General features: G+C 41.9%; 1 protein-coding gene across 2 annotated transcripts in view; it reads left to right on the top strand.

Annotated features, from left to right (window-relative positions):
* The first annotated feature begins 1079 nt into the window (after nt 1-1079).
* Nucleotides 1080-22950, top strand: part of NR1H4 (nuclear receptor subfamily 1 group H member 4) — a 231042-nt gene continuing 209171 nt past the window's right edge. For both annotated transcript variants that reach the window (XM_073651456.1, XM_073651458.1), the window contains exon 1: nt 1080-1227. The gene's annotated coding sequence lies outside the window, so the exon portion shown is untranslated. The remainder of the gene's footprint in view (nt 1228-22950) is intronic.

The raw sequence follows: 22950 nt of genomic DNA on the forward strand, positions 1-22950 counted from the left end.
CCCTCACAAAGTATTGTACCTTGACTGCAAGTAATTACTCATCCCCACTTGGTAGATAACTATGACGCAGGTGTTTTCCATTGCAGCACAGACTTTTGCATTCTGCTTTTCCTTATTGTTTGTGTGTGTCTGACCCATACTGTTGGGAAAGCACAGCTTATTATGCTCTCAGAAATGCTACCAGTGGTGTTAGGACTTATGACCCAGCCATCTAATCAACAACTCAGTGGTCAACATTGATTGGCGGTACCTCAGGCATTAAACCTCTACCTAGCAACACTCTGCAATAGGCCTTTGTGACCTGGGGTGTATTCCCGACATAATCACATGCTCTAATTTCACTACTCACTTGAATCACTGATCAGGAGTAGCACTCACAGGTCAGAATTGTTGCAAATATTTCACACCACAGAATAAGCATTAAGCATCCATTGGTATGGCCGTGTTGTTCATACCCAACTATGAAGACATAATACTTCCTAACAATAACACTTAAACAGTGTTTGCTAGGTAGTATTACAACAATAGCATATAGCACAGTGTAACATTACTTAATGGCACATATAAGACATCAATATGACATTTTCAGATTAATATGTGTCTGAGTTCTTACTTTTAATTGGGTACCTTGCTCCAATTCAACCCTATTACTGGTTGATTAAGTTCCCTTAGATGTCAGCACATGCTGTGCCTAATGTAACATATATGAACCCTCTGCAGTTGTATCCAGTTGAGATTGAATAAAGTGTAAGACAGCACAATTAGTTATATCTATTTGCAATATTTTTTTGGAATGAAGTAACTATATTTAACTTAACACACATATTAAAAATGGATAAAAATAGGATAAGGAATAAGTGAAAGCTTTTCATGAGAAGTAACTTGTTATAATGGAGGTGAAAGCCCGCCAGTCTTGACATGGTTAGAACATAACTTAAGGCAACTACATAATAATTGAAGAAGAAATGTCCTATAAACTGTTTTAGCCTTTCTGTCTCTACATTGGCTTCTAGCCCCGTGCTAAGTTCTTTCGGAGAATTCCAAATCTGTTTATACAAGTAAAGTCACCAGTTAATGAGTAATCCATGTATCTGCTGGACACAAACAGTCCAGTGAGGCCGTCAGAAAGACAGTCTCATTTTTACACGTAGATTTCTGAACTTCAGAGGCAAAAAAGTATTTATGACGGCAACCAAGTTATACTCTGGAGTTAAAAAGGCAATTTAGGTAAGTAAAGTTGAACACTTGGATTCATTGAATTATTCTTATTGAAGTAGTATATCTTGTTTTTGTTTTAATCTTTTATTTTATTTTTATAGACACATTAACATAGTGCTCTTTTTACATTTTGTTTTGGCAGTTGCTACTTTTTGCCACCACTACTATTGCTGATATGTCAGTGTGCATTAAGTATAACCATCGTAACTTCTTAATTTATTTCTAATGTATCATTCAGTAGCCTACTGTTCATTAATAAATATTTAATGTGAATACTGCCATATTACAGTAAATTAATTAAAAAAATATGTTAGCATTTCCCTTGTGATTATTACCACTCCATTCTCATAGGATGTAGTTTTGTTTGCCTAACTTTACTGCTAATAAAGGCATAATATATGCCATCACCATACTGAAAGAATCAATAATTACTTAACATTATGGATACTGATTACATGTAATTGCATTTTTACAACATAAAATATGTGAGGTCTAATCTATGAGATGTTCTTTGGATCTATTAATATCAACACAAGCCTTTTACATTTTAGCAGATTGCTTTAACACATGTACTTAAGACAACTTACTTGTTTTTTTTGGGTGTTACCAGTTCATTGTTATAAGTCTTGAATGAACAATAATTTTGAAAATACTCTAGATAGCTAAAGTGAGATACAATTTTTCCATGTTTTACCCACTGGTGTTTAAGGTTATCGTTCTTCTGTCTGTTTTTTGAAGATTGTGAATTTAGCTTGGAAATATTTCCTGATTGCAGTGACTGAAGCTAATTAAGTTGAGAGCGTAGTAGTTGTTGTAATGTGTTCGTGTGTGTACATGACAACATGTAGAATACTGACCTTGAACTCTACCTTACAATTCTATAGTAACTACTCTACCTTAGCAGGCTTGAAGATTCCCAGCATATAAAATATATAGAAAATCCCCATTCTACACACCTGATATAGAAAACCATATAATCTATTATTGTAATATTAATTTTCTATTGCCTATCATAATACTTGGTTTAGAATGGAAAGATCTTACTCCTGGCTAAGTTCCAAAATTTGGCCTAAAGGTGCATTTACACTGAAAGATTATTGTGAACGAGCATTTCTAGGAACGCTTATATCACCATAATCTTGTAATATAAACAGACTAAACAGATCTTAACATGAGAAGCATGACTAAGACCATATATAAATGCAAAAGTACAAGGAATCCATACAAAGTTAAGAGCCAGACAAAAGGAAAAATGGGAAAAGCAGTTAGAAACCTCAAGGGATGGGGAAAGAAGGTGCACTAGTCAAAGGTGAATGATACCAGTAATAATGATAAAGTACAAGTATATATAGTTGTGCCAGCAATAATCATTAAGCATAAATTAAAATAGAAATGATTGACATCCAACATATATAAAGTGGTGACTAGAATCACACAAAGCACCCCAAATATAAATAAACTTAAACAATTTTACAGATGTTATCTGCGTGACAGAGTGGCAAATCATGGATGTTCATGGGCGGAGCCGATTTTTTGGCACGAACAAGCCGGAACCCCCAACACGAACCTGAATTTGAAATGCCGAACAAATTCGCTCAACACTAGTCCTGAGTAAACAGGACTTGCACTGCCGAGAATAAAGGCAGCCTATGTGCACTAAACTATCCACTACAGATTTCTCAGTGTACTTTGCCTGTGTAAACAGACTTTTAAACTACCAAATCGGTGGTCGTTTAGTGCCATCGCTTTGGTTAATGTAAATTAACCCTTATACATAAAAACAACTGTCTTTTCTTACTTCCCCATAAACATGCAGGCTGTTTTTCAATAGGTAGGAGATAAGTTGATAGTCACATCTGGTGCAACTTTTCTCCTTGGGAATAATGATGGGCAGTCCGGCTCTTTTTGGGGATCTGGTTCACTTGGCTCCGCTCACCAAAAAGAGGTGGCTCTTTTGGATCCTAAATGGATCCCTTTTAAATATGTGCTCACAATAGGTGAACACATATTTAAGATGACATTAATGCGGCCGAAACTCTGCCCACATATTACCGAAGCCCCGCCTACTTGAAACCAGCCAATTAAATTAATGAGGGGGCAGAGTTTGGTTTGGGTGGGCGGAGCTACATCACCTGAACATGGGAATTTTACGCCCAGTGAGAACCATTCAGAGAATTTAGTGGCTCTCACTGCGGTGCCGGCTCCCATTGTTCACAGCAGGGAGCTGGCGCTTTGTCTCGGATTGTTCACAAACGATCCATCACTACTCAGGAAGTAAAAGAAGGAAAAAAATAAGGTGAAATGAAGAAGGAGAGATCCTACATACGGTACATGCTGCCTGGTAAAACAGTATAGCGTTAAAGTGAGGCCCAAACAAGGGACAGCAAGAATCACTGGCTGCATTGCAGGAAAACTATACTTTAGAGAGCTAGTTTGGCGCCGCCCCTTGCTGGCTCTGCAGGTGATTGACAAGTATCTCCCTATGTACACATAAGGAAGAGATCTGTCAATAACCTGGAGTGATACTAGGAGAAGCTGGCGCGGCAGGACTAGTCCGGTCTGGCTATGGTCCCCAGCCAGATCTCCTTAACCCCTTAATAACATCTGACGTACTAATACGCGTCTGTGCCCTGGGACTTAAGAGCCAGACCCGTATTAGTACGTCATGGCGATCGCGCGCGCACACAGGCTGTGCGGGCTCGATCGCCGCCGGGTGTCAGCTGATTGTCACAGCTGACACCCGGTACTATGTGCAGGGAGCGGTCCTGCACCGCCCCCAGCACATTAACCCCTGCGATGCTGCGATCGAAGTCGATCGCGGCATTGCGGGGGCAAGGGGAGGTGATCGGCGATACTCACCTCCTCTTCCGGCTTCCAGCGCAGTCTGCAAAGGCTTCCCGGGTGTTGCCATGACGACCCGATGTCGTCATGACAACATCCGGGTCACCAGAGAGCAGGAAGATTGCTTGGGCATGCGCAGTGCATCTCCAAGCAATCTTCACACTGTGCACTTCTGACAGCCTTCATGGCATAGGGATGGTGCTTCATTCCTGTGCCATGCAGGCGATCAGAAAAAAAAAAGTGAAAGTCCCAGAGTGGGACAAAGTAATAAAGTGTATAAACTGTGTGAAAGTGGAAAAAAAAAAAAATGTGCAAAAATATTATAAAAAAATAAAAAAAATAATACACCAAAAATAAAAATATAATGTACCCATCAATAAATATTATTATAAAAAAAAACAATAAAAGTACACATATTTGGTATCGCCGCGTCCGGAACAACCTGACCTATAAAACTGTCCCACTAGTTAACCCCTTCAGTGAACACGGTAAAAAAAAAAAAAAAAAACGAAGCAAAAAACAATGCTTTATCACCATACCGCCAAACAAAAAGTGGAATAACACGCGATCAAAAAGACGCATATAAATAAAAATGATACCGCTGAAAATGTCATCTCGTCCCGCAAAAAACAAGCCACCACACAGCTCCATCAGCCGAAAAATAAAAAAGTTATAGCTCTCAGAATAAAGCGATGCTAAAAAATATTTTTTTCTATAAAATATCTTTTATTGTGTATAAGCGCCAAAACATAGAAAAATGATACAAATGTTGTACCGCTGTAAACGTACTGACCCGAAGAATAAAGCTACCTCATCAATTTTACCACACGCGGAACAGAATAATAAAAAAAAAAAAAACAATTCCTGAATTGTTGGTTTTTGTTTATTCTGCCTCCTAAAAATCGGAATAGAAAGCGATCAAAAAATGTCACGTGCCTGAAAATGGCACCTATAACAACGTCAAGTCATCCCGCAAAAAACGAGCCATCACATGACTGTCTGTCAAAATCTGGAAAAATTATAGCTCTCAAAATATGGCGATGCAAAAACTAGATTTTACAAAAAATGCGTCTTTTAGTGTGTGACAGCTGTCAGTCATAAAAACCCCATATAATTCTGGCATTGCTGTAATCACACCGACCCGAAGAATAAAGTCTTCTAATCACTTATACCGCACAAGGAACGGCGTCAAAAATAAACTCTTGGGTTAGGATTGGGCTAGGGTTAGGGCTGGGTTTGGAGCTAGGGTTGTGCTGGGGCTAGGGTTGTGCTGGGGCTAGGGTTGTGCTGGGGCTAGGGTTGTGCTGGGGCTAGGGTTGTGCTAGGGCTAGGGTTGTGCTAGGGCTAGGGTTGTGCTAGGGTTAGGGCTGGGGTTGGGATTTTTTTCAAAAGTAAGAAAAAAAGATGACGATATGGCGACTAGTGTTGAGAGCAAGTGCTCGCTACTTGAGTTTGCATCGGGTGCTCTGGTATGCATTGAGTATCGTGGGTATTTGAGTGACATGCTCGAGTCTCTGCCCCATATGCTTCGCGGCCAAAAAACTTTACGGGGATTGCCTGCCATGCACGAGCGATCCCCGCATGTTTTTTTTTGGGTGTCTAATAACCGTGAAACATGCGGAGCAGGGACTCGAGCATGTCACTCGAGCACACGCTGTACATGGTGCATACCTGAGTACCCGATGCAAACTCAAGTAGCGAGCACTTGCGCTCAAGAATAATAACAAATTATTCAATATGATGACCTAATGTAAACAAATTCTGTGCCGTACCTCTGGGTTCAAAATGTTCACTATACACCTTAATAAAATCCTTGAGGGGTATAGTTTCCAAAATGGGGACACTTGTGGGGGAGCTCCACTGTTTAGGCACATCACGGGCTCTCCAAACGCGACATGGTGTCCGCTAACAAATTGAATGGAAAATCGGCTCAAGTTGTTAGCGGACGCCATGTTGCGTTTGGAGAGCCCCTGTGTGCCCAAACATTGGAGCTCCCCCACAAGTGACCCCATTTTGGAAACTAGACCCCCCAAGGCACCTATCTAGATGCATAGTGAGCACTTGGAACCCCCAGGTGCTTCACAAATTGATTCGTAAAAATGAAAAGTGTTGGCTCAATTTGTTAGCGGATATCATGTTGCATTTGTTTTTTTTTTTCACTTTTTCATTTTTACGAATCAATTTGTGAAGCACCTGGGGGTTCCAAGTGCTCACTATGCATCTAGAAAGGTGCCTTGGGGGGTCTAGTTTCCAAAATGGGGTCACTTGTGGGGGAGCTCCAATGTTTGGGCACAGAGGGGCTCTCCAAACGCAATGTGGTGTCCGCTAACAATTTGAGCCGATTTTCCATTCAATTTGTTAGCGGATACCATGTTGCATTTAGAGAGTCCCTGTGTGCCCAAACATTGGAGCTCCCCCACAAGTGACCCCATTTTGGAAACTAGACCCCCCAAGGCACCTATCTAGATGCATAGTGAGCACTTGGAACCCCTAGGTGCTTCACAAATTGATTCGTAAAAATGAAAAAGTGTTTTTTTTCTCACTTTTTCATTTTTACGAATCAATTTGTGAAGCACCTGGGGGTTACAAGTGCTCACTATGCATCTATAAAGGTGCCTTGGGGGGTCTAGTTTCCAAAATGGGGTCACTTGTGGGGGAGCTCCAAAGTTTGGGCACTCAGGGGCTCTCCAAACACAACATGGCGTCCGCTAATTATTCAAGCAAATTTTACAATCAAAAAGTCAAATGGCGCTCCTTCCCTTCCGAGCCCTGCCGTGCGCCCAAACAGTGTTTTTTCCCCAAATATTGGGTATCTGTGTGCCCAGGGGAAATTGCACAACAAATTTTGGGGTCCATTTTTTCTTGTTACCCCTGTGAAAATAAAAAAAATTGGGTCTAAAGTAACATTTTTGTGAAAAAAGTTAAATGTTCATTTTTTTCTTCCACATTCAAAAAATTCCTGTGAAGCACCTGAAGGGTTAATAAAGTTCTTGAATGTGGTTTTGAGCACATTGAGGGGTGCAGTTTTTAGAATGGTGTCACTTTTGGGTATTTTCTGTCAAAAAGACCTCTCAAAGTGACTTCAAATGTGATGTGGTCCCTAAAAAAATGGTTTTGTAAATTTTGTTGGAAAAATGAGAAATCGCTGGTCAACTTTTAACCCTTATAGCTCCCTAACAAAAAAAAATTTTGGTTCCAAAATTGTGCTGATGTAAAGTAGACATATGGGAAATGTTATTTATTAACGCTTTTGTGTGACATATCGCTCTGATTTCAGGGCTTAAAAATTCAAATTTTGAAAATTGCAAAATTTTCAAAATTTTTGCCAAATTTCCATTTTTTCACAAATAAACGCAAGTGATATCGAAGAAATTTTTCCACAATCATGAAGTACAATATGTCACGAAAAAACATTCTCAGAATCAGGGGGATCCGTTGAAGCGTTCCAGAGTAATTACCTCATAAAGTGACAGTGGTCAGAATTGTAAAAATTGGCCCGGTCATTAACGTGCAAACCACCCGCGGGGCTTAAGGGGTTAAGGACCCTGGGATTTTCCGCTTTTTGCATATTCGTTTTTTGCTCCCCTTGTTCCCAGAGCCATAGCGTTTTTTATTTTATGGTCAATATGGCCGTGTGAGGGCTTATTTTTTGTGGGACGAGTTGTTCTTTTGAACGACATTACTGGTTTTATCATATTGTGTACGGGAAAACGGAAAAAAAAATCCAAGTGCAGTGAATTTGCAAAAAAAGTGCAATACCACAGATTTTTTTTTTTGTTTTTTTACCACGTTCACTGAATGCTAAAACTGACCTGCCATTCTTATTCTCCAGGTCATTATGAGTTTGTTAATCGCCCGTTATTGCATTTTATTGCAATATTGCAGTGACCAAAAAACGTAATTCTTGCATTTAGAATTTTTTTCTCGTTACGCCGTTTACCGATCGGATTAATTATTTTTTTATATTGATAGATCGGGCGATTCTGTACGTGGCGATACCAAATATGTGTATGTGGGTTTTTTATTTTATTTTATTTTAAATGGGGCGAAAGGGGGGTGATTTAAACTTTTATATTTTTTATTTTTTTTTAATATTTTTAAAAACATTTTTTTCCGCTTTTTGCATGCTTCTATAGTCTCCATAGGAGACTAGATGCAGCACTTGTCTGATCGCCTCTGCTACATAGAGGTGATGAGAAGATCACCTCTACGTAGCAGAAATGGTCCTGTGCTATGAGCGCCGACCACTAGGTGGCGCTCATAGCGATCAGCTCATGACAACCACTGGAGTCTGCTGCAGACCCAGGGTTGTCATAGCCATGCATCGGTGACCCGCGATCACGTGACGGGGTCGCCGGTGGGCGGGGTAAGTAACGCGCTTCCGTCGCAGCGATGTTAAATGCCACTATTAGAGATTGACAGCGGCATTTAACACGTTAACAGCCGCGGGTGGATCGCGATTAATAATAATCAGCTGACATGTGCCCGCTTCAGTGTGGGCTCACCGCCGCAGCCCGCGCTGAACAAGGGGTGACAGCCTGGTGCGTACTATTACGCACCAGAAAGTATATTTTCTCTGTAGCAATTTGGAGAATGATATACCTGGCTGCAATTGAGCTAGCAGGCTCTGCATGAATTACCTGACAGATTCACTTTAAAATTGAAGACATTGTCTATTATCTAGTGTGCATGACCAACCTGACACTTCCATCTTGTGTACAGACAGGAAAATGTCCAGCTCAAAACTCACCTTTAATAACAGGTTTGAGAAAATGTTATGAATGATAGTTGCCATTTCCTGCCATTAATCCCAACACTGCAATCTGTTGAGAATGAGCATGTAATAGAAATACAATGATAAATGTTACATTTTACCCACTGACTACCTGCATCTTTCTATGCACCATATTCATTCCAAATTCCACACACAAGTCCTTGTGTAATCAATTGATTTTTCTTTTCATCATTTTCCTCCCACACGCGTTCAATATATTTTCCTGCCAAGATGAAAAGCGTTGTGTCTATATATTTCTACAGTGACTGCATTACTATTTTAATTCCTTTTTTAACAAAAAAAAAAAAAGAACAATGACAGAGAACCAGAAACAAGCCCCTGCTATGGCTGGACAAAAATAAATTCACAAAGCAAATATAAGGATATTCATTTCAGGATAGCATAGATGAAACAAAGAGCTCAAAACTAACAATGATTTCTGTTTTTTTTAAAGTATCACATCAGATAGAGAGGATTTTAGGCTCAAGGTCAAAGAAGGTGATGCAGAGAACGAGAATGGAAGAGAAAGGAGGGATAGAGAGAAGTAGGGGAAAGACGTAGATAGTAGCATAGGTAATGAGTACCCAAGCCCATCTGAACGCCATAGGGAACAGGATCTTATAAGATATTTTTATACTCCTCAGTTTTGACTTCCATCCAGTGAAACCAAGTGCTACGGAACCGGTCGTGTATTTTGCAGCAAATAAGATTCTCCATGTGCATAACATCATTCACTTTGGCACCCCAGGGTGAGAGAGGAAGAGGTTCTCTCCTCTTCCCGTACAGAGGGACATATGAGTGTGCCGCTATTACCAAATGCCTTAACCAGTTCAAGACCAGGCCATTTTCCCAATTGATGACTAGGCACATTTTTGTTTTTTATCATACATATGATTTTAAGAGCTCTAAATTTTTTTCTTGCACGGAAATGTATATTATTTTTGCTACTTTTTTTGTGATGCAAGTGGCTTAATTTTTTTGTCATTCTTATATGAAAAATATAAAGAAAAAAATGGAAATACATACTAGTTTTCACTTTTTTTTCCTACGTGGCAGGGCTAGAAACAGAGATTCGGATTGGCAGCGTTTTTCTTTTTTTGCTTAATTTTTTTCCATGCTTTTTTATTTTTACATTTATTTCAAACATTGTGCCACAATATAAAGTCATAAAAATCCTTTGGTGGACATGACAACATTAAAAGAGGTTGTCCACTACTTTTTGATGATCTATCCTTGATCAATGTATGATCATGGATGACTTTTTGATCAGTGTCTGATTGACCAGGGTTCAACACTCGTCACTCCCACCTGTCAGCTGTTATTGGTATCGGCGGCCGCTGGCCAGAAGTACTCACATGCGGAGCTGGTCGTCTTCTGGTACTGGCCGCTGCAGGGTACTACACATCTGGTTCCTATTGATTTGAATAGGTGGCGGATGTGTAGTACCTTGCGGCGGCCACTGCCAAAAGACACCCAGCTCTGCAAGTGAGTACTTCTGGCCGGCGGCCGCCGCCGACATCGATAACAGCTGATCGGCTGGGTTGCCATGTATCTGACCCCGGCCGATCAGACATTGCTGACCTATCCTAACGATAGGTCACACATGTCAAACTCTGGCCCGTGGGCCAAATCTGGCCAGCAGGGTGGTTTTATTTGGCCCGCGACGCCAGAACCATCACACCTATGTGGGGCCCATTATTCTGTATAGAGGACTATGTGGGCCCATAATACTGTATGGAGGACTATGGGGGGCCCATTATTTTGTATGGAGGGCTATGGGCCGCCATTATTCTGTATGGAGGGCTATATGGGGCCCATTTTTCTGTATGGAGAACTGTGTGAGGCACATTATACTGTATACTGTTTGGCCCAACTTTGTCCAAATTTTTAATTTTGGCCCTCTGTGTGTTTGACATCCCTGGGATAGGTCATCAATCAAAAAGTAGTGGACAACCTCCTTAAATATTTTTTTTAATTTCTGATTTTCCCTATAACTGGTCTGTTAGAACCAGCAGCTTCTACTTAATTCAGTCACCCGGCGATCACATAATCAGTGCTCTTTCCGTGCTGTGTATATAGCGATCAGTTTATTACCATCTCTGCCTTCTCTAGTGGATTCCAAATGTGTAGGACAGTGTAAGCCAGTGGTGGTAGGAGCTGCCAGTTTTTGTGCTGTGGAGAAGAAACTGAGTCAGGATCTTGGACTCTGTTTCTGCTGTGGTCTCGCAGGACATTTTTTGAAGGACTGTTCAACTCTTGCTCAAGCAAGCAAGCCATTGGTGACCGTCTAAGTCTGGGTGATAGTCGAAGAGGTCATCCAGACTTCCAGGTACCCTTTCTCTCCTCAGATAAAGTGCTGCTTAAGATGGTTTTGTCTTTCAAATATCAGATATTGCCAGCATTGGCTTTCATTGACTGCGGGTCTGCAGCTAACTTTATTGATTCTGAACTGGTTTGGAAATTAGGATTAGGGACAGTTAGTCTGGAAAAACCCATTCAAATTTTTGCGATTGAAAAAACACCACTACTTCAGAACTATGTCAAATTTGTAAAGGTGGCAGTCACGCTTCAGGTAGGAGCACTTCACTCAGAATCCATTTCCTGATTTGACTTGAATAAGCTACCTGCTGGGGTGGTTCTGGGAGTTCCATGGTTGCTCATTCACAGTCCTGTTATTGATTGATGTCAGAAGGAAATTGTTAAGTGGGGTTCCAAATGTCATAACAAATGTCTAAGTTCTGTACAAGTGCAAGTTCTGTATATTCTGCAAGTCTGGAGTGTCTACCAGAGTACCTGAAAGATTTCGGAGACGTGTTCTCGGAAAAAAGTACCTCCTCATTATCCTTATGACTGTGTTATTGAGCTAATCACTGGTACCAAATTACCTAAAGCTCACCTTTACAATTTATCTGGGCCTGAACGTACCACCATGAAAAATTATGTGAATGAAGTTTACTGAAGGCTCATATCCGTCCTTCCTTCTCCTCTATGCTGCTCGATTTGTCTTTGTAAAAAAGAAAGATGGGTTTTTTTGTCCTTGCCTCGATTTCTGAGAACTGAACAAAATCATGGTTAAGAATTAAGAATACACACCGATTTCCACTCATCCCCAACCTTCATAATCAGCTTACTGAGGCTAAATGGTTTTCTAAACTTGACCTCAGAGGCGGCTTACAATTTTATACGCATCTGGAAGGGTGATGAGGGGAAAACAGCGTTTTTAATGTCGGAGGGTTTATTCGAAAATCTTGTCATGCCTTTTGGGTTAACCAATGCACCAACAGTATTTCAAAACTTTATAAATGAAGTCTTTTCTAACCAATGCACCAACAGTATTTCAAAACTTTATAAATTAAGTCTTTTCTAATTGCATTGGGAGATTTGTTGTTATTTACCTTGATGATATTTTAATTTCCTCGCCTGATTATCGGGTGATGGGTTTAAAATGGATCCTGGGAAGGTGCAAGTCATAATAGATTGGGTTCAACCTAGTGACCTGAAAGTGTTGCAACGTTTTCTAGGATTCGACAACTATTGTAGGAAATTCATTAAGTGGTTTTCTTAGATTGTTAAACCTCTTACTGACCTCACATGTAAGGGGGCGGACCTCCAGGTTTGGTCACCCGATGCTATTGGGGCTTTTGAAAAATTGAAAAAGTATTTTATGTCTGCTCCTCTTCTAATCCAACCCAATCTTCAGGAACCATTCATTGTGGAGGTGGATGCATCAGAGGTCAAGGTTGGGGCAGTTTTATCTCAGGGGTCCAAAACTCTGACTAACTTGCGGCCATGTGCATTTTTCTTGAAGAAATTTTCGTCTGCTGAAATAAACTATGTCAGAAATCGTGAGTTACTCACTGTTAAATTAACCTTTGAGGAATGGAGGCATTTTTTGGATGGGGCAGTTCATCAAGTCTCTGTCGTCACTGACCATAAGAATTTAGCTTACATTGAATCGGCTAAACGGTTAACTCCTAGACACTCCTTATTTTTCTCTAGATTGAAGTTCTCTATCACATACAGGCTGGGGTCTAAGAATGTAAAGACTGATGCATTGTCATGCAGTCTTGATCCAGTTTATCCTCTAGAACCCTCACCTTCCATTCTTCCTAAGGTCTTTGTGGTTTCTGTATTGGTTTGCTATACAGATTTTAACAAGGTGCAACCTACCATCCCCATCACTGCAAGAATCCAGAAACTCCCAAAAGAATGGAGCGGGAAATAAACATATTAGTGCCAGGAAATTTCGGATCAGAAGTGTATCTGTGGTACACAGTGGGTACACTGCCTAGAAAGTCTTTAAGGCTGAGTAATAAACAAGAGGGCTTTTATTCAAGATAAACAATTTCTCCTTACTTAGGAATACAGTGCATTGAAAAAGTATTCATACCCCATTAACGTTTTCCACATTTTTTCACGCTACATCCACAAACTTAAATGTTTAAATGTATTTTATTGGATGGATTAAATCAGGGGTCTCAAACACACAGCCCCCTGAGCCCCTGAGGCTGCTTCATTCGGCCCACAGGCATGTAAATCCCTTGATGATGTATTGCATGGCAGAGACAAGCTCGATGCACAAGAATACCAATGCCAGCCTCCGGCCAATCAGAGGCCAGCAGATGACATCGGCGTGCCGCCGCTGCAGCAGCTTATGATGTCACTGGCATGCGCCTGCACTCCGATGTCAGCTGCTGGCCTCTGATTGGCCGGCGGCTGGCATTGATATTGCTGTTGCAGCGATCTTGTCTTTTCTCTGCAATACATTTCATCTGAATGTGCATCCTAGGAAGCACATTCAACTGAAATAAAGTGCTAATGTCGTCGGGCCCTGGAACGTGCCACAATTGTCAGGGGGTTTACAATGCCTGCGAGCCGCATCTGTAGAAAGGACGCTGAGGGAACATAGGACAGTTGAGAAAAATCTTTTTTTTTTCTTTTATGTGTACTGTATGTGAAGAACGGCACAATAAGGAACATTACTACAACATGGGGACCAAAATGGGACCTTACTACAACATGGGGGCCTGGATGGGGCATATTACTACAAGATGTTTGCCAGAATTACTATATAGTGATAATTGTAAGACAATATTTCTGTATGTGGCCAATTGGAGGAAACAAAATTGTAAAAATGTAAAAAAAAAAATCTAAATAAAAGGATGAAAAAAGTTTTGCCACTAAAAACTAACGTAAACCTAAAACGTTCACGTTTGTTATTGCCACATCTATAACAGCCCAAGCTATAAAACTGTACCATAACCCATACGATGAATGCTATTTAAAAAAATAAAACAAACACGATAAAAATGTTAAAAAAAAATGATCAAAAGAATTAGAAAAAAAATTGTATCACTAAAAGTGTCACTTTGTCCTGCAAAGAATGCAGCCCCCCAAATAATTTTTTTTCTATGTGCGGCCCATATACACAGCTGAGTTTGAGACCCCTGATGTAAACGGACCCTTAGGGTGCATTTACACTGGTCGATTATCAAGAACGATGGTTCTCAGAAACTTGACCATTATAAACAGGCTTCCAATCACTTGCTTAAAATCCTTGTCACATTATCAAGTACAAACAGGATGATATACTGCTGAGATCAATGACATTCTATGCGTTCCAAACTATTTATTACTGACTAATCTGTTCCCATCAGAAGTACAGTTGGCTCGTCTAAACAGGCCAGTAACCCATTCCCGACCCTAGACGTATCCAAACGTCCTGGTTGGGAAAGACTTCCCGACCTTGGACGTATGGATACGTCATGGCGATTTTGTGTTCAGGGAATTTGACAGCTGACACCGTACCGCTCCTGGTTGTTTAAACCCCTAAATGCTGCGATCGATATTGATCGCAGCATTTAGAAGGCAGGGAGACGGAGGGGGCTCCCTCATCCCTCCGATTGGCAACCCGCAACGTCATCGCGAGGGCACGATCGTTACCATGGTGACCCGACGTTGTCATGACGACTTCTGGGTCACCGGGTTAGCAATCTTGTTAGACCATGCTCAGAGCTCAGAGCATGATCTAACAAGCATGTGTGTCAGTTCTAAAGCATATAAATGTGATATTCCTGTAATCGTACAGACCCGAACAATAAGGTCAACTTATCAATTTTACCACACGTGGAACGACATAAAAAAAAAAAAAAAAATTCCTGAATTCATTCTGCCTCCCAAAAATCAGAATAGAAGGCGATCAAAAAATGTCACGTGCCCTAAAATGGTACCAATAAAAACGTCAACTTTAAAAAACAAGCCCTCACATGACTTTGTCAGCAGAAATATGTAAAAATGATATCTCTCAAAATACAGTGATGCAGTTTTTGCAAAAAAGGCGTCTTTTAGTGTGTGACACCAGATTTATACATAGATGCTTCTCACAAAATTAGAATATCATCAAAAAGTTAATTTATTTCAGTTCTTCAATACAAAAAGTGAAACTCATACATTATATAGAGTCATTACAAACAGAGTGATCTATTTCAAGTGTTTATTTCTGTTAATGTTGATGATTGTGGCTTACAGCCAATGAAAACACAAAAGTCATTATCTAAGTAAATTAGAATACTTTATAACAACAGCTTGAAAAATGTTTTTAAAATCCGAAATGTTGGCCTACTGAAATGTATGTTCAGTAAATGCACTCAATACTTGGTCGGGGCTCCTTCTGCATCAATTACTGCATCAGTGCGGCGTGGCATGGAGGCGATCAGCCTGTGGCACTGCTGAGGTGTTATGGAAGCCCAGGTTGCTTTGATAGCAGCCTTCAGCTCGTCTGTATTGTTGGGTCTGGTGTCTCTCATCTTCCTCTTGACAATACCCCATAGATTCTCTATGGGGTTAAGGTCAGGCGAGTTTTCTGGCCAATCAAACACAGTGATAATGTTGTTTTTAAACCAGGTATTGGTACTTTTGGAAATGTGGACAGGTGCCAAGTCCTGCTGGAGAATGAAATTTCCATTTCCAAAAGCTTGTTGCATGAAGTGCTCTAAAATTTCCTGGTAGATGGCTATGCTGACTTTGGTCTTGATAAAACACAGTGGACCTACACCAGCAGATGACAAGGCTCCCCAAACCATCACTGATTGTGGAAAGTTCACACTAGACCTCAAGCAGCTTGGATTGTGGCCTCTCCACTCTTCCTCCAGACTCTGGGACCTTGATTTCCAAATCAAATGCAAAATTTACTTTAATCTGAAAACAACACCTTGGACCACTGAGCAACAGTCCAGGTCTTTTTCTCCTTGGCCCAGGTAAGAAGCTTCTGGCATTGTCTATTGGTCATGAGTGGCTTGACACAAGGAATGTGACACTTGTAGCCCATGTCCTGGATACATCCGTGTGTGGTAGCTCTTGAAGCAATGACTCCAGCCGCAGTCCACTCCTTGTGAATCTCCTCCAAATTTTTGAATGACCTTTTCTTAACAATCCTTTCAAGGCTGCGGTTATTCCGGTTGCTAGTGTACCTTTTTCTACCACATTTTTTCCTTCCACTCAACTTTCCATTAATATGCTTGGATACAGCACTTTGTGAACAGCCAACTTCTTTAGCAATGACCTTTTGTGGCTTACCATCCTTGTGGAGTGAGTCAATGACTGCCTTCTGGACATCTGTCAAGTCAGCAGTCTGCCCCATGATTGCGGAGCCTACTGAAACAGACTAAGGGACCTTTATAAATGCGTAGAAAGCCTTTGCAGGTGTTTTTTGTTAATTAATCTAATTTACTGGGATAATGACTTTTGTGTTTTCATTGGCTGTAAACCATAATCCTCAACATTAACAGGAATAAACATTTCACTTTTAGTATTGAAGAACTGAAATAAGTTAACTTTTTGATGATATTCTAATTTTGTGAGAAGCACCTGTATTTTTTTCTGTTAGGCTGCTTTCACTGTAATCGCACCGACCCAAAGAATAAAGTAGTCTAATCACTTATACTGTACGTAGAGCAGCATAAAAAATAAATAAAACTAATTCTAGAACCTACTGTTGATTTGTTTATTCTGCCTCCCCAAGATCGCAGTAAGGCTTGGTTCACATTTATCTTGCATTCTACGCTGAGTGCTTTATACTGGGCTTTCTGTGTAAATCTCTGAAATACATGATTCACACAGAACCCCCAATGGAAGATTCCTTATAATGGGGCAGATGTTGACACTGTGGACACAGTCAGGCCTGTGATCCAGAGGTGTCTGTCTTTTTAAGCGTGCATAAAAGCGCGGTTGGTCTCAGTTTTGTGCACCTCTGAAAAGTCGGACACCTCTTAACAGAGGCCAGATGGAATCCAGAGTAATTATGTTGCCTCATTATAGTGATAAATGTGATCCCAAATATTATGTAAAATGTTCACAATAAAAGCTTCAACTCAATCCACAAAAAAAGCAAGTTCCCACTCAGGTCCATTATCTGTCAATGGAAATATAGGGGGCTTCCACGTTACTGGTAGTTGAAAGGCTCTGTAAAAGCACTATGGCTCCTTACCCCCCAAAAGAAATCCAGGGAATTCTCTCAAATTCAAATGCCCCCTCCCTTCTGAGCCCCACAATGTGCCTAAACCACATTTAGTGTCCACATGTTTGGCATTTCTGTAGCGATGAGAGCCCACCTAATTTACAGGTCCATGTCTCCAGAAGCATGAGCTGGGCACAATGTACTGGACACTACAATGTACTGGGCACTACAATGTACTGGGCACTACAATGTACTGGGCACTACAATAGCAAACTTGTAATTTTCACTCAGCAACATCCACTGCTGCTTGTTTCTGGAAAATACCGATGGAGTGAAATCATCATCACACCTGTAGATAAATTAATAAAGGGGTAAAATTTCGAAAATGAGGTCACTTGAGGGGGTATTCTGCTCTTCTAGCACTTAGGGGCTCCTATTCTAGGAAAATCTGATCTCCAGGAGGCAAATAGCGCTCCGTCCCTCCCGAGTCGTATGGCTAGGTGGTACTGTAGAGCCACATATTAGGTATTTCCATGTTCAGCAGAAATTGTGTGACAAATTTTGGTGCCATTTTTACCCATTTTCCCATGTGAAAATGTAAAATCTGTGGCTAAAACAAAATTTCTGTGGTAAAAATGTAAGTATTTTTTCTTCACTGCCCAATGGTATAAAATTCAGTGGCACAGCCGTGGTGTCAATATGAATTGCACGCTTAGATGAATTCATTGGGAAGTGTAGTTTGTAAAATGGGGTCACTTATGCGGTCCTGCTGTTCTGACACCTCAGGGCCTCTTCCAGTAGGTCATGGCACTCGCAAACCATAAAAGTAAAATCTGCACTATAATATGGTGCTCCTTCCTTTCTGAGCTTTGCACTGTGCCTCAAAAGTAGTTCCCGATTACATGTAGGGTATTGGCGCATTCAGGAGAAATTGCACAACAAACTGAGATGTCCATTTTCTCCTATTAGCTCTTAGAAAAATTAAAAATTTGGGGCAAAAAATGTAATTACTCTTTCGTCACCACCCAATGGTGTAAATTTCTATGAGGCACAGGTGATGTGTCAACATGCTCACTTCACCTCTATATGAATTAATTGAGAGGTGCAGTTTGTAAAATGACATCACTTATAGGGGGTTCTGACACCTCAGGGGCTCTGCCAATGTGACATGGCACCATCATACCATTCCTCCCTTCTGAGCTCAGCACTGTGCCTCAAAAGCAGTTTTCGACCACATATGGGGATTCGGTGCACATAGGAGAAATTGCACAACAAATTGTATGGTCCATTTTGCTCCTGTTACCCTTGTGAAAATTAAAAATTTAGGGCAAAGCCAACATTTTTGAGGGAAAAATTTATTTTTTAATTTTCACACTTCAACGTTATAAACTTCTGTGAAGCACCTGGGGGATCAAGGTGCTCACAACATGTCTAGATAAATTTCTTGAGGGGTTTAGTTTCCAAAATGGTGTCACTTGTGGGGTTTCTTCACTGTTTAGGCACAGCAGGGGCTCTCCAAACCTGACATGGCATCCGCTAACGATTCCAGCCATTGCGTTCAAAAAGTCAAATGGAGCTCCTTCTCTTCGGAGCCCTGCCATGCGCCCAAACAGTAGTTTTCCCATACATATTGGGTATTTGCTTACTCAGGAGAAAATTTACCCCCAATTTTTTTGTGCAATTTCTCATGTTACCGTTGTGAAAATAAAAAATTTGGAGCTAAAAGAACATTCTTGTGTGAAAATTTAGATTTTTTTTTACAGCTCTATATTACATACTTCTGTGAAGCACCTGGGGATTCAAGGTGCTAACCAGACATCTAGATTCATTCCTTGGGGGGTCTAGTTTCCAAAATGGGGTCATTTGTGGGGGTTTCCACTGTTCAGGCACATCAGGGGCTCTCCAAACTCAGCATGGCGTCCACTCTTGATTCCAGCCATTTTTGCATTTAAAAAGTCAAATGCTTCTCCTTCCCTTCTGAGCCCTGCCATGTGCCAAAACAGTCATTTTCCCCCACATATGGGGTTTCGGCATACTCAGGAAAAATTGCACAACAATTTGCGGGGCCCATTTTCGGTGGGAAACTAAAAAAAATTGGGGCTAAATTAAAATTTTTGTGAAAAAAATTAAAATGTTCATTTTTTCCTTCCACATTGCATTAATTCCTGTGACGTACCTAAAGCGTTGATAAACTTCTTGAATGTGGTTTTGAGGAGTTTGAGGGGTCCATTTTTTAGAATGGTCTCACTTTTGGGTATTTTCTGACATATAGGCCCCAAAAAGTCACTTCAAATGTGATGTGATCCCTAAAAAAATGCTTTTGTCAATTTTGTTGGAACAATTAGAAATTGCTGATCAACTTTTAACCCTTCTAACTTCCTAACAAAAAAAAATGTTTAAAAAATGATGCAAAGTAGACATGTGTTAAATGTTATTTATTAACTATTTTGTGTGACATAACTCTCCGGTTTAAGGGCATAAGAATTAAAAATTGAAAATTGCAAAATTTTCAAAATTTTCGCCAAACTTCCGATATTTTCATAAATAAGTGCAATTCATATCGAAAAAATTTTACCGCTGTCATAAAGTACAATATGTCACGAGAAAAACAGTCTCTGAATCACTGGGATCCATTGAAGCGTTCCAGAGTTTTTATCACATAAAGTGACACTGGTCAAAATTGTAACATTTGTCCTGGTCATGAAGGGGAAAACTGGCTTGGGGAGAGAGGGGGGGCTAAACAACAGCCAATCAACAAAAATTTAGTCATTTGATGGTCGTTTAACACCAGAAGTCGGCTAGTTTAAATCCAACCTTTACCATTGTAAGAAATGCCTAACTGAAGAGATGCAGTCTGTTACATAGCAGGAGAGCCATCGCTGCAGCACAGTAATCAAAAACCACCAAAAATTGGGTGCAGAAGCGATAGAAGATTTATCAGGAGAGTATATAGGTTCTTTGCTATTTTAGAGTACTCCCTCCCTTTTTCCAATTTTTTCACAATCCTGGGAAACCCCTCAAGTTATATCCAAACAAAGGTAATATGAAGACATTGAACAGTCAATACGATAATCTGCTTAACCAATAGTGTAAAAACTCTAATATCAGAGGTTATCTTTGCTGTAGGGACCAGATGAGGTCACAATTGTCAGAGCTCTGCAACAGTGAATAAACAAAGACAGCACTGATAAAAAAGGAACAGTAGGAAGAAGGGTCACAGCACAAATTCCTCAAAAACACAATCGTGTGAAAAGTTTTTCCAAAGAATAAAGCCAGTTATAGCCATGAAAAAGGGCCCAAATTCATATATAGAATAGGATATCTGACGCGCCCCTAGAGCCGTAGGGTACTCGGCAGCCGGGCCTATGGATGCCGGTGGGGGATATCACGGTGGCGGGCCCGGTCCGTGGCCCAGGGCGGTCACCAAAAAGGGGGAATTATTTATAGGGAATTTGTTAAGTGTTCGTGACGCCGCCTGTGGAATGCAGCTAAAGGGAGCCGCCGCTGCGGAGCAGTCCTCTGAGGCAGATGTTAGGGCAGCTTATGATTGAACGGCTCCCCACAGGTGGAGCAGGCCTCAGGGCACCGTAGATAGGGTGGGTTGCGCTGGGCGTTGTAGTGCAGGGGGACGGAAGGTGCAGGTGAAATAATGGATGGAAGCAGTACGGTGCAGTCATCCGAGTCTTTACTCACAGTTCTTATGAAAGTTCCACTGGTGCATTGTACGGGTGCCAGCCTCCCACGTCGTGCTGCACTCACCAGGCAGGGGTTCAGCTCTTCCTCAGGCAGATTAGGAGCACCTGACGGAACCCCGTTTTCTTGTGTTCCTAGCTAGACTGTCTTCACGCTGGGTCTTCTCCCTCCTGCCCTGCGCTCCCTCACTCTCAATCCCACTCGGGTGCTCTGAAGTCCCTCCTGTCTTACTGGAGTTCCCAGACCTGCTTGACCCTCACGGAGATTAGAACAAGGCTGCGGCAAGTGGTCTATGAAAGCCAGAAGCCTCCGGTTTTCCCAGCCGAGACTTGAAGTTACACGACTGGTCCAGGGGCCGGTCACCTTCTTGCAGCCTACGATCCTTCTGTCTTCTAACAGATTCGGGGCGTACGGGTGCCGTCCCGCACTCGCCGTACCCCCTAGGATCCCTTTTACTAGATAGGAGCCTACTCCTCTGCTCCCCTCCTGGGCCTCTGGTACTGGGCCCTACTTGTGGAGCAGAGCTCCTAATGAGACTCTGCTCCCGGATTGACTGTCCTCTCTCACTCCACAACCGAACTCTCCTGCCACCCTAAAATGGCTTGCCTTTTTATACCTACTTCCATGGTGCTCCCCTAAACTGCTTTCTCCACCCACACCCACTACTGGTTCCCCCTACCTTTGGGTTCCCCCCACTCCAGCCAGGGACAGGGCTCAGCAGGAAACACATTGCGTCTTGCCCTTCCAGCCGGCCTGGAGCAGTGTAGTATTGAATGTGGGTGTTGGGGTTCTGGGCAGCACTCCCTCCTTACCTGAGAGAAGGGGATACCACACCTCTAGGTGAGGTGCAGTACCTCTGTGGCGACTGAACCCTCAGGGGCGCCACACCCCCCCCTGGTAAAACACAGCACTTCCGTGGGCTGGAACAGAGTAAAACAGGGTATATTTCAGACATGCAAATTTTTAGATGCATCATATATAAGATCATAAAACATAACATTTCTTCCCTTTTTGGGAGGCACTTTTTCTTGAACGTTACAGGTTATTGTTACTCTATAAGACATTTTTCAATAAAATTTCTGTAACAGGGTGTAAAAGTAGCAGCATGAGGGACCCGTCCGCAAACCCTCAACGTAGGCCCTGGGTGTGGCTGCAGGGCATATGTGATCCTGGTGCTGGACCACGTCTTCCGCCGCGCCAAACGGGTTTTTCTTCTGAGGTCATGTGTTGCTAATATAAAACCAATAGGAAGCACTTTAAGAAGTGCAAAACTATATACAAAATAATTTTTTGGCTGTTCACAGTCCCCAGCCTGGAGTCTGCATACCCTGATGGGTAATTATGCACACATAAAACAAAATACTGATGGTACCCTTACGGGTGACTATTTACAGTTCTTAGTCCCACCTACTGGACTAGTAGTGGGGTCCCCGCCTGGGGTACTTCTGGTTCTTGCTGGACCCAGCCGGGTCATCAGCTCTGTCCTGCGGGAGCATGTCTTCAATCACACGGTACACTTGGAGGGCGTACCACTCGAGTTCCCCGTGGTGAGGTATGTAGGTAACACGGTCACCGGGGTATAGATTCCGGTCGGGATGGCCCTGTTCCAGCTCGCGCTCAACATCCCGCCAGTTCACAAAAATGTCCCTCGCGAAGTCGGGATCTCGTATGAAGCCCCACCCAGCCTTCAGGTCAAACTTCACCACAAGTCCTTCCTCACGGGGGCAGGGGTGGACAGACTCCGCCTGACGGGCTTGAGCCTTTGCGGCCTTGTTCCGGGCCTCCAGTCGCTCGCAACGCGCCCGCCGAGCGCGCCGCTCCTTCAGCTGCTGGAGCTCCCGCCTGCAGAACCCTTCCTCTGCAGGGCTTCGTCCTTGGTCTCCTGCGGGAACCCCATCAAGTCCCTCCCCCCTCCGGTTGTCGCAACTAAACTCTTCTCCACTGGGGCAGGCAACCGGGAGCACTGGTG

The sequence above is a fragment of the Phyllobates terribilis genome, unplaced genomic scaffold (genome assembly GCF_046119375.1).
Source record: "Phyllobates terribilis strain yellow unplaced genomic scaffold, ASM4611937v1 Scaffold_11__3_contigs__length_659146591, whole genome shotgun sequence".
NCBI classification, from domain to species: domain Eukaryota; kingdom Metazoa; phylum Chordata; class Amphibia; order Anura; family Dendrobatidae; genus Phyllobates; species Phyllobates terribilis.